The sequence below is a fragment of the Alexandromys fortis genome, unplaced genomic scaffold, assembly GCF_014885135.2.
Source record: "Alexandromys fortis isolate MF-2015 unplaced genomic scaffold, M_Fortis_MF-2015_v1.1 scaffold_7, whole genome shotgun sequence".
Classification (NCBI taxonomy): domain Eukaryota; kingdom Metazoa; phylum Chordata; class Mammalia; order Rodentia; family Cricetidae; genus Alexandromys; species Alexandromys fortis.
Window position 1 is genome coordinate 10236300 of NW_026067920.1, and position 10947 is coordinate 10247246.

Consider the following 10947-nt stretch of genomic DNA (forward strand, 5'->3'; position numbering starts at 1 on the left):
TTAAAAATCTTTTCCATCTTGATTATGAGTATAAGTGTTAAAAGCGTATACATCATATCATTTTAGAACACTCAGTTGTTTAGCAGTTATCATGATATACTAATTCCTATTTTGCCACATCATTTTAATTCACTTTTTGAAATCAGTCAGATTGAAAATGGTCTTGAATTTCACATCAGCTCCTGGAGCACAGTGGATGCATCCTGTCCTTAGCCCTGTCTAGTGTCTTGTCATTTCTGCATCATTACTGGGCTCCTCTCCTGCGATCATATTTCATGTTGTCACTGCTCCCCATAGAAAGGGTAAGCCCACTGTGTTGTAATCAGAACAGGGCACAGCATGGGGCACCCAGAACCCTGGCAGCTTCTCTGCCAAGACACTCATCAGGGAGCTGTAGGAGAGCCAGCTGCAGTAGCCCACTGGCTCACACCCTTCTTGGGTCTAAGCCAAACACACAATCTTTGGCTTATCGCATGTATCAGGTTTCATTTCTGCTTGGCTGTTTTCTGGTGAAATGTACCCATTACTGTACTTCACAAAAATTCATGAGGATCTGTTCTGTTCTGTCCTGGCATCATGCCTGGAGTTGGAAATGGGAAGAAAGAAGCTGGGGCCTGTCCATTATTCTCCCTCTTGCTGGTAGTATAGATGCATCCACAGTCTAAATGTTCATAAAAGACACACTGTATCTAAGAAGAAAGTGAGCGGGTTTGGTGGCACTGTCACAGTGTCACTGCACTTAGGGAAGAGCACTGTGCTTATGGGACTGGGACCTAAACACCAGCCAGGAACAAAGCATGCTGAGCAATCTGACTTTTAAGTATTCAGAATATGTGTGTAGCATAGGAAGCTGAACTCTGCTCAGCCATACTATCTAGGAAGATTTTGTTTATCTCGATACTTAGTGGTTCTGTGGTTTAATGAAATGGTTCTTGGCTGTGATTGTAGCTCAACTAGAAAGTGTGTTTAGTGCAGATGAAGCTCTAGTTCCAGTTGAGCTCAAAGGATACAGGTCTAACAATCATTTATCACTACGAAGAGATCATTGGCATTCACGGGAATGACACGGACCAGAGAAATGTGGAAGAATTTCTCTTGAATTATTAACTTGGAGATTATTGGAAACTGTAGGAATTGTTATGTTATTTTTGAGGTACCACCATTGAAAATATTTTATCTCTGCATGTCAAGGAAATATAGTAATAAGTCGCACAGGACATAATTACACAACACTTGCAATTAACGGTTTGTTCTGAAGGGAGGTGGAGAACACAAATCAAGTCTTTCACTTACTCTCACTTTCTTTTACATTTTAATCATTGTCTTAGCTGGTGTTCTCAAAAAGAGCTTTAAACACTTTGCAAATATGTGTTGATTCCATTAACAATGACTAGAATCATAGCAGTCATGATGATGGGAACGGAGGACAAAAGGTTCTGACTGATCTGTATCGAAATAAGCATTGTTCTTGAGGTTTTCTGAGGAGGTGAAAGAAAAGAGAATAATCAGATGCTCAAATGGAGTCTTTGGCTGAACTACGCAGATATCAAGTGCCAAAGTTATTGGTTAGGCAAGGCCTATAAACTATGCAGCCAAGAACTAGAGAGCTGACGCCATGCGAAGAAGCTGGTGGGTCCAAGAACGAAAAAAGTCAAAACATGTAGGGAGTATGCATTTGTGCTCTACCAGACAGAGAACCTGGAAGGAATGCAACTGGGTTGTTTATGATCAAAGCCCCATGCACAGGTTGGATGAAAATCAGCCCTCGTTGTATTGAGCACACATGCCAGGTTCTGCAAGTCTTGGTTTGGGTGACAGCTGTTGGGTTAAATGTTGTTGTGACCGAGCCTTCTATTCTCTGTGCTCTGAGGCTCAGCTGACCTTGGAAAGATTGGCGATCACTAATTTCTAGATTGTCTTTCTCATGAGGGCGATTTTTCTAAACAAAGCAGTCAATTTTTCACTCACATCCCAGTCAGGTCTCTGGTAAGAATCTATTACTTATTCCAAGGTCCACTTACCCTAATCAGTCCTGGGTCAGTGGCCAGGGAGAAACATTCAACTCACAGCCCTGAAATCAGCCAATCTAGCTAAATTTAAGGCAAATTTCCTTCCCACCTCTTCCTTTTCACAAAAACCCCACGGAATACTTATGCCACCTTGTCCCTTAGCTCCAGCTATCACCTGAGCCACTCCCCACTTCCCAGCAGGTCCTATGTGGAGTGGATGGCCCTCACGTCGGGGACTATGAATAGCATACTGTTTCTTCAGTGGAGGTAATCTCATGTCCTGCTGCCACCACCATAATCCACGCTTTATCTAAAGCTGTTATATGTTAGTAGAATGGAAAATGAGTGACTAACTTGCCATTTGAGCCCTGGAGGATGATCTCAATCCCATGATTGGTGCATTAGTGTCTCCAAAGCAATCTGTGTTTGGGAAAGAGAAGGAAAAGTAGGGCATCACAAAAGAGAAGATGCTCCTGGTAGAAGACTATTGAAGATACCCAATCTAATGCTTGCTTTTCCTGATCAGATGGACTGCATTTAAAATCACCATGGAGACACAGCTCTGGGTTTATCTATGAGGCTGTTTCCATAATGGTTTAACAGAGGAAGGAAAGCCCATCCTGAGTGTCATAGTTAGGGTTTCTATCACTGTGATAAAACACCATGACCAAAACCAACTTGGGGAAGCTTCTATACCACTGTTCATCACAGCCTGAATAAAAGTAGAAACAAGTGGAGAGCCTGCATCTGTTTCTCTGCTTCCTGACTCAGGATGAAATATGATCAATGACCCCTATGCTTCTGCAGCCATGAAAGTGGTGGAATGAATCTTTAAACCACGAGACAAAATAAACTCTGCTTTTCTTATGTTGCATAACTTTCTTTTAAAAAGTGTGTGTGTGTGTGCACGTGTTTGCGTGCGTGCACACACATGTATGTGTGTATGAGAGAGAGAGAGAGAGAGAGAGAGAGAGAGAGAGAGAGAGAGAGAGAGAGAGAGTTCGATATGTGTCTTCTTGTGTATGACCACAAGCATGAGGATACCATGGTGTCTGTGTGGAGACTGGGGGACAATTTTTGCTTTTGGTCTTCACCTTTGACCTTGCATATGACATAGTTCATTGCTACATACTCTAAGCCATCTGCTCATGAACTTGGAGGAACGCTCCTGTCTCTGTCCTCCATATATCCATAGGAGTACTGGGATTACAGATACACATATTACTGAGTCTAGGTTTCTTTGTTTGTTTTAAACACAGGTTCTGGGGATTCAAACTCAGGGCCTCATGCCTGCACAGCATTATTTACCCATGGAGTCATTTACCCACCACTTTAATTTGTTTTCATCATAGCAGATAAAGCAATTAATACACTGACTAATATCCTTTGTCAGACTCTACAAAACCAATCATGGTGCCGGTCACTCCTTTTGTTCCATTGAAGGAAGAAAGATGTCTGAGATGCTGAAGTTCTGAGATTGTTCAGCTCTGAGTTTGGAGACAGGTCAGTATCAGTCCAGGTGTAGGAGAAAATTATCAATTGATAATAATTAATATCTAGTGATATTAGTTCTGGTGTCTTCACCTTGATGAATTATAATTGCACATATGGAAGGCAGAAAAGTGTTTATTTTTTTGCTTTTTAAAAAAAATTTACAAATAGCATGCTGTGATTTTTTTAAATTACAGTGATAAATACATATAATATAAAATTCATCATCTTTCCCATTTTAAATATATTGTACTTTAAATTATATTTTATATTTTGATTATTTTTATAACACAGATCTATCTGTGGAGACAACATGATATTTTAATGTGTGTGTGCAACATGCATGAAATGACTCCAACATCTTAGCCATCTTTAATGATACAGGTCGATGGCAGGGTTATGTAACCTTTTCTACCAGCAATGTCTGGAATGCTTTCATCCATCCAAGCTAGAACGTCACACCCCTTAAACACACAAACAAAGAGAAAGACACGGAGAGAAAGAGAGAGAGTGACAAATACAGAGAGACAGAGACGACAGAGACAGACACACATACCGAGAGAGAGAGAGACATGCGCCAAAGGTAAGCATTTTTGATTAGCTTTGTGTTAGAAACTATTCATACAAAAGGATCCTATCTAAAACATGTATAAGAACCATGCTTATTCATTAGATTTGTGTTTAGGTTGTGTCATTGAAGCTAAACAGAGTCTTTAAAACAGCTTCATCCCATAGATGCTTACTTCAGTCAAGAGTCATTAGTGTTTCCTGATTGGTAAATCCTGATCAACTAGAGTACAGATGGTTCTTCAAAAGCTTCCACTATTTTATAATTGGGTTGATTAGCCTTTTATGGTCTAGTTTCTTGAGTTCTTTATATATCTTGGAGATCAGACCTTTGTCAGTTGCAGGGTTGGTGAAGATCTTCTCCCAGTTAGTGGCTTGCCTTTTTGTCTTAGTGACAGTGTCCTTTGCTTTACAGAAGCTTCTCAGTCTCAGGAGGTCCCATTTATTCAATGAGGCCCTTAATGTCTGTGCTGCCAGGATTATACATAGGAAGTGGTCTCCTGTGCCCATGTGTTGTAGAGTACTTCCCACTTTCTCTTCTATCAGGTTCAGTGTGTTCGGACTGATATTGAGGTCTTTAATCCATTTGGACTTGAGTTTTATGCATGGTGATAGATATGGATCTATTTTCATTCTTCTACAGATTGACTGAGAACTCAATGGTTTTTTGATCCTACTGCACGTACTGGCTTTGAGGGAGCCTAGGCAGTTTGGATGCTCACCTTACTAGACCTGGATGGAGGTGGGTGGTCCTTGGACTTCCCACAGGTCAGGGAACCCTGATTGCTCTTCAGACTGATGAGGGAGTGGGACTTGATGGGGGAGGGGGAGGGAAATGGGAGGCGGTGGTGGGGAGGAGGCAGAAATCTTTAATAAATAAATAAATTAAAAAAAAGTGACTCAAAAAAGAAGCTTCCACTATCAGTAATGGAGAGGTAGCCTTTCATCTGCTCCATTGTTTATTACATTTTCAGAAATAAAATAAGTTTATGATGGTGAATTCATACATGAAAGACATCACACAGAAAGACTACGGAATTCACTCAGTCACTTGCCCAGCCCCAACGTATGCAGCTGGGTGATTTTCAGTTAGATTGGCAATTCTGAAGCTGTGGAGCTTCATTTAGGGTTTTACATTTCCATTATCAATTGCATTTTTATGCAGTTATCCACCAATAATAAACAATTATAGAGTTAAGACTGGAAAACATTTAGTTTTCTGTCCTCTTTTATGACTCGTGTCCCTTTGCCCGCGTTTTCTCCTTCCTCATCACCTGGACCTAATATCCAAATGCTATGGACCCACCCACACTTAACAGCTGTTTATACATATGTATATTGTAGGCTAGGATTTGCATATGACAGAGAACATACACAGGTTTTTATATTGTTTTGTCTTTCTGAATTTAGTCATCTTGCTTAAAACGAGGCTTTCCAAATCCATCCATTAATTTGCAAACTTCATGATATTAGTTTCACTTTACAGCTGAATAATAGTTGATTTTATATATGTATACATTTTTCTAGGTTGTTTTTATTGATGTTTTTATTTTTATTTGAGGTGGTTCCATTTTCTTTCTTTTTTTTTTTAAGCTCAGTTTGTCAGTTCTTTTTTTTTTAATTTATTTATTTATTTATTAAACATTTCTGTCTCTTCCCCACCGCCGCCTCCCCTTTCCCTCCCCCTCCCCTAACCAAGTCCCCCTCCCTCGTCAGCCCAAAGAGCAATCAGGGTTCCCTGCCCTGTGGGAAGTCCAAGGACCACCCACCTCCATCCAGGTCTAGTAAGGTGAGCATCCACGAAACTGCCTAGGCTCCCACGAAACCAATAGGTACAGTAGGATCAAAAACCCATTGCCATTGTTCTTGAGGTCTCAGTAGTCCTCATTGTCCACTATGTTCAGCGAGACCGGTTTTAACCCGGGCTTTTTCAGACCCAGGCCAGCTGGCCTTGGTGAGTTCCCGATAGAACATCCCCCTTGTCTCAGTGTATGGGTGCACCCCTCGCGGTCCTGAGTTCCTTGCTTGTGCTCTCTCTCCTTCTGCTCCTGATTTGGACCTTGAGATTTCAGTCCGGTGCTCCAATGTGGGTCTCTGTCTCTGTCTCCTTTCATCGCCTGATGAAGGTTAATATTCAGGAGGATGCCTATATGATTTTCTTTGGGTTCTCCTTCTTATTTAGCTTCTCTAAGAACCCGAATTATAGGCTCAATGTCCTTTATTTATGGCTAGAAACCAAATATGAGTGAGTACATCCCATGTTCCTCTTTTTGGGTCTGGCTTACCTCACTCAGGATGGTGTTTTCTATTTCCATCCATTTGCCTGCAAACTTCAAGAAGTCCTTGTTTTTTACTGCTGAGTAGTACTCTAATATGTATATATTCCATACTTTCTTCATCCATTTTCTTGTTGTTGCAGTTAAAGCAAAGCCAAATAAGTGTGTGCAAATAGCCCTATGGTTGTATCTTAGGATTGCATCCTCGGCCAGTCCAGCTACGGGTTCTTGGATAAACTACCAGAGCCAAGTATGAGCTCCAGCTTGTGGAACAGGTTAAGATGCTTTTGTTAATGGCTTTGAGGTAGAAAATCTTGAGGAATGATTTAAAGTTTAGAAAGGCATACTTTTAATAGTTAAGCAAGGGACTCATTGAGACCAGGAAACAAAAACAACGGCATCCTGGCTATTGCTGGCAGATGTACCTTTCTTGCTAGGATGGGTTGGTGATCAAAGGTAATGCCTAATTCTTTGTACACGTTTCTGCCCTCAGCTTCCTGATATATTTAATAAAAAAAAAACACCCTGCTGATTAGTGGGTTTGCAGCCTGAAAATTTAAAATAGAGATGACTGAGTGTCTTCTTTGGCCACTGGCCTTACTTTCACAAATAGCTTCTCATAGACTCTCTTCAAGGTGTCAAGTCTCAACATCTTGGCAGGACCCCATTAACCCTGGACCCTCAATTGCTACCAAGGTTGCACCTTCACCACGAGCCTCTCCTGGCCTCTCATAGTGCCAAGCCTCTGCTCTTCACAACCCACATCTTCATGCCTTCAAAACTGGGCATCTGGGGGACTCTTACACTACTAAGTTTGGCTGCCAGCATGAGATACCATCATGGCCACTTCTGGAACACAGCTTCTATGTGCTCACTCTGAGGAAACACTTTCCAGAAGATTCTAAACAATGCTAGTTTCTTCTTAATCACTGCTAATTTCTCATCTCCAGCATCCAGTTTCCCAGTAGAGCAAAGGTTTACTTCAGTAGTTCTGGTATGTTGTTAATCAGAACTGGTTTTTCAGCTTCAGCTACCAGAACCACAATCTTAACTCACAATGAAAATGATCCTGATAAATCTTTAAAAGATCTCTCCAAAGCTTCACGGTGTTCTGCTATATTCCATCCTCTGCTTGTCCTCTAGTCTCCAGCTCGTTTACCTATTCCTCTGTTGTTCCTCTTTAACTACTTATACCAGTCTATCCTATCGCTTCTTCTTTGAAATCAGCCCTCTTCATTGTCCCTTGGTAATTTCTGACCTGTACATGCACATTCAGATGAAACACACCTATCCATCCATTATGGCTGAGGATGGCTGATATCTCAAAGTCATTTTTATTTGTACTTCCCTGATGATTAGGGATACTGGACACTTTTGAAAATAGGACCTTCGTTTGCTTTCTATTGCCACCCTAAGCTTCTTGAAGTACACTTGAAGTACATAAGTATTATTACTTAAAAAATAAGGCTACTCCAGGAGTCTTCCTGAAGAAAGGGGGCAGGGATTGTACTATTTTGGATGTCATCATCTGCTCTGTTCCCTCACATGTTTCAGTTATTGTAGTATTATAGTATTTAGTATTGTAGTCCACCTCTATTGTTGTATATTAAAGGTGTGATGTACCCAGTCCTTGAAAAGCTCTGAATGTTCAACTAGTGAGTATACAGTTGCTAAGAGTGTGTCTGTTCTAAGCAACCTTGTGCTATCTCAACTGTTTCTCACAATCAATTTGAAAACCTTGGAATCCCAGAAACTGTTAACTAAGAGACCACAAGATAGTAAATGCTGAAGATGGTAAGAAGTTTGTCTTCTCTTTTTCCAAAACCCTAGCAGCCTCCACATGCACTTAAATGTTCACCAGCCTGGCAATCCAAGTGTGGTTCTCAGGTGCCCTCAGTTGTCTTAGAGTGGGCACTACGTAACTTATTGCACAACTGTTAGTAGACACTGGTGATGTCATAGGATGTGCAGAAAAATATGGACCAAAATTACTGGGCTCTGAAGAGCTTGTCTTTCTAGAGACACAGAGTCTATTTAAACTACATCTGTATCTCAGCTCCCCTTCCATCCCCCTTTGAACTGACATTTAGTGTGTCTTTTTATATTTACTATGAGACTTATGAACCTAATTCCACATTACATAAAAAGGAAATCTGTATGTTTGACAGTTAACCTTGATGTGTCTTCTCTTTTTGTGTCCCTTCCTGACTGGCAGAAGGACTCTTTAAGAAATATGTCTTCTCTCATCTGTTATGTACTTTATTGAGACATTTACTCCAACAAAGCCTCTTACGGAATAGTTGAATCTCAGAAATAGATTATCTATTTCATTTTAGATCAATATTCATGCATTGATAGAAAAAAATTGTTTTTTGAAATGCCGATACCCTAAGATTCTGTTCAAGTCCTGTAAAAATTTACCATTTATATTTAGTTTATCCTATAAAATTTATTCTTTGAAAATTTCATTTATGTATCTTTTTATATCTGCACCCATTCCCTTCCTCCATCTCATTCCCCACTTCTAAAACATCTTCCTTCTACTTCCATGCTCTCTCTGTCTGTCTCTGTCTGTTCTCCCCGCTCTTCTCTCAACCCACTGAGTCCAGCTAGTATTGTCCTTCTGCACAAAGCCATGGGATCACCCTTGGGGTAAACAAATACCAGTGATCACCCTCTGAAGAAAAGTGTGTCTTTCATCCAGCAGTCATTAAATGTCAGTATCTCTTCAACTAAGAGTGGTGGTTGGGGATCATATTCCTCCATCCTGGACTTTTAAACTGGTTGATTGTATCTTCGAGTCTGTTCATGAGATGGATAACATTTATTGATTTACGTAGCTATTCTTGAGATAGATACTACCTTAGTATGTTTCTCAGAGACATGTTTGTTTGTTTGTTTATTTATTTATTTATTTATTTATTTATTTATTGTCTTAGATGGTTCTTGTTTTGAATCCAGTTTACCGGCCTCTATCTCTTTATTGGAGAACTTGAGACATGTGCATTAATCTCTGTCGTTCTGGTTACTATATGATGTTTTCCTATGTCTATTTATTGTCCTAGCATTCTGTATTTAATCTCTATGACTCTTTAGGTATGTTCACTCTTGTCTTCAGACTAAAGTATTCCTTCCAATATCCTCTGCAGAGCTGGCTTAATTGTCATACCTTGAATCTATTTGATCATGGAAATATTTTATTTATCCTTCAATTTTAAGAGATAGTATCATATTCATATAATACTCTGGGTTAATAGCTGCAATCTTTCAGAGCTTGGAATATACCTTTTCAAGACCTTCTGGTTTTAAAAGTTTTTTGAAAATGTTAAGGTGTTTTTAAAATGGGTTTGCCTTTAAAACTTGATGTTTTGATTGTGACCCCAGCCTTTAACAGCTGAACTATCTCTCCAATTTGGCCTTTGCTTTTTATTTTTATTTTTTTAGTTTTTACTTTCCTTTATTTTATTTTTTAATGTTAGAAGTATAATATACCATGGGGAGTATATCTTCTTGTCATCTATAATTACCACTCTATAGTCCTTTTGTACTGAGATGGACAGCTCTTTCTCTAGGTTTGGTATGGCCTTCTTCTTCTATGCCCATTGTCTGAAGATTATCTCTTTTCTGGTACCCCCATAACTCACTCATCTTCTATTCATGCACTTTTCCACGTGTGCAATTGACTTTTGCAGCATGGTTTAGCTCCTCTACCTTGTCTTCAACCCCAGGATTCTGGTTTCCGCATGATTCATTCTACTGATGAGGGTTTCCGCTCAGGTGCCCCCACCTCTGGGTTTACTGGCATTTCCTTGCCAATGTTGTGTTTCAGATTTCTCCAGCAATTCTAACTCTGTTTAATCCCATTTTCATATCTCAGACTGACCCAATTTATTCTTTAATTTCATTTATATTTCTATATTTGTTCTATTGGAGTATATTTATGTCATCTTTGAATTGTTTGAATAGAGTTATAATAATTCATTTAAAGTCTTTGTCCAAAATTTCTTCCATGTCATTTTTATTAGGAGTCATTGTTATAGGATAGTCATTGTTATAGGATCAGCAGCTTTTCAGGGAGACAATCTCTCTTGGTTCCTCATTTTATTCTATTTCTGTGCTGAGATTTGTGAGTCTGAAATTTGTTTTGTTTTTCGCTTGAATTTTCTTTCTTTTTGTTCAAGTCCCCTTTCTTCTTTCAATGAAGGCGCTAACAGTATTCAGGAGGGCACTAAGACATGGTGGAGTGATGTGGGAGTGTCATATATCAATCTGTTGATTTCATTGGTTAAGTTATAATAAACCAGCTGCTTGGCCTCATGGCTTGGAACATAGATGGGAGGAGTAAACAGAATAGAATTCTGGGCGGAAGAGGAAGTGAGGTCAGACTCTGCTCTGCTCCCAGAGAGACTCGACATCTCTGCACTCTGGAGCAGAGACACCATGATGGACGGAGGCTAGACTCTTCCCGGTAAGCGCACCTTGGGGTGCTCACACACATCATTAGAAATGGGCTAGTCCAGGTGCGAGAATTAGCCTGTAAGGGCTAGAGTTCAGGGGCCAAGCAGTTCTTAAATGAATACAGTTTGTGTGTTGTTATTTCGGGC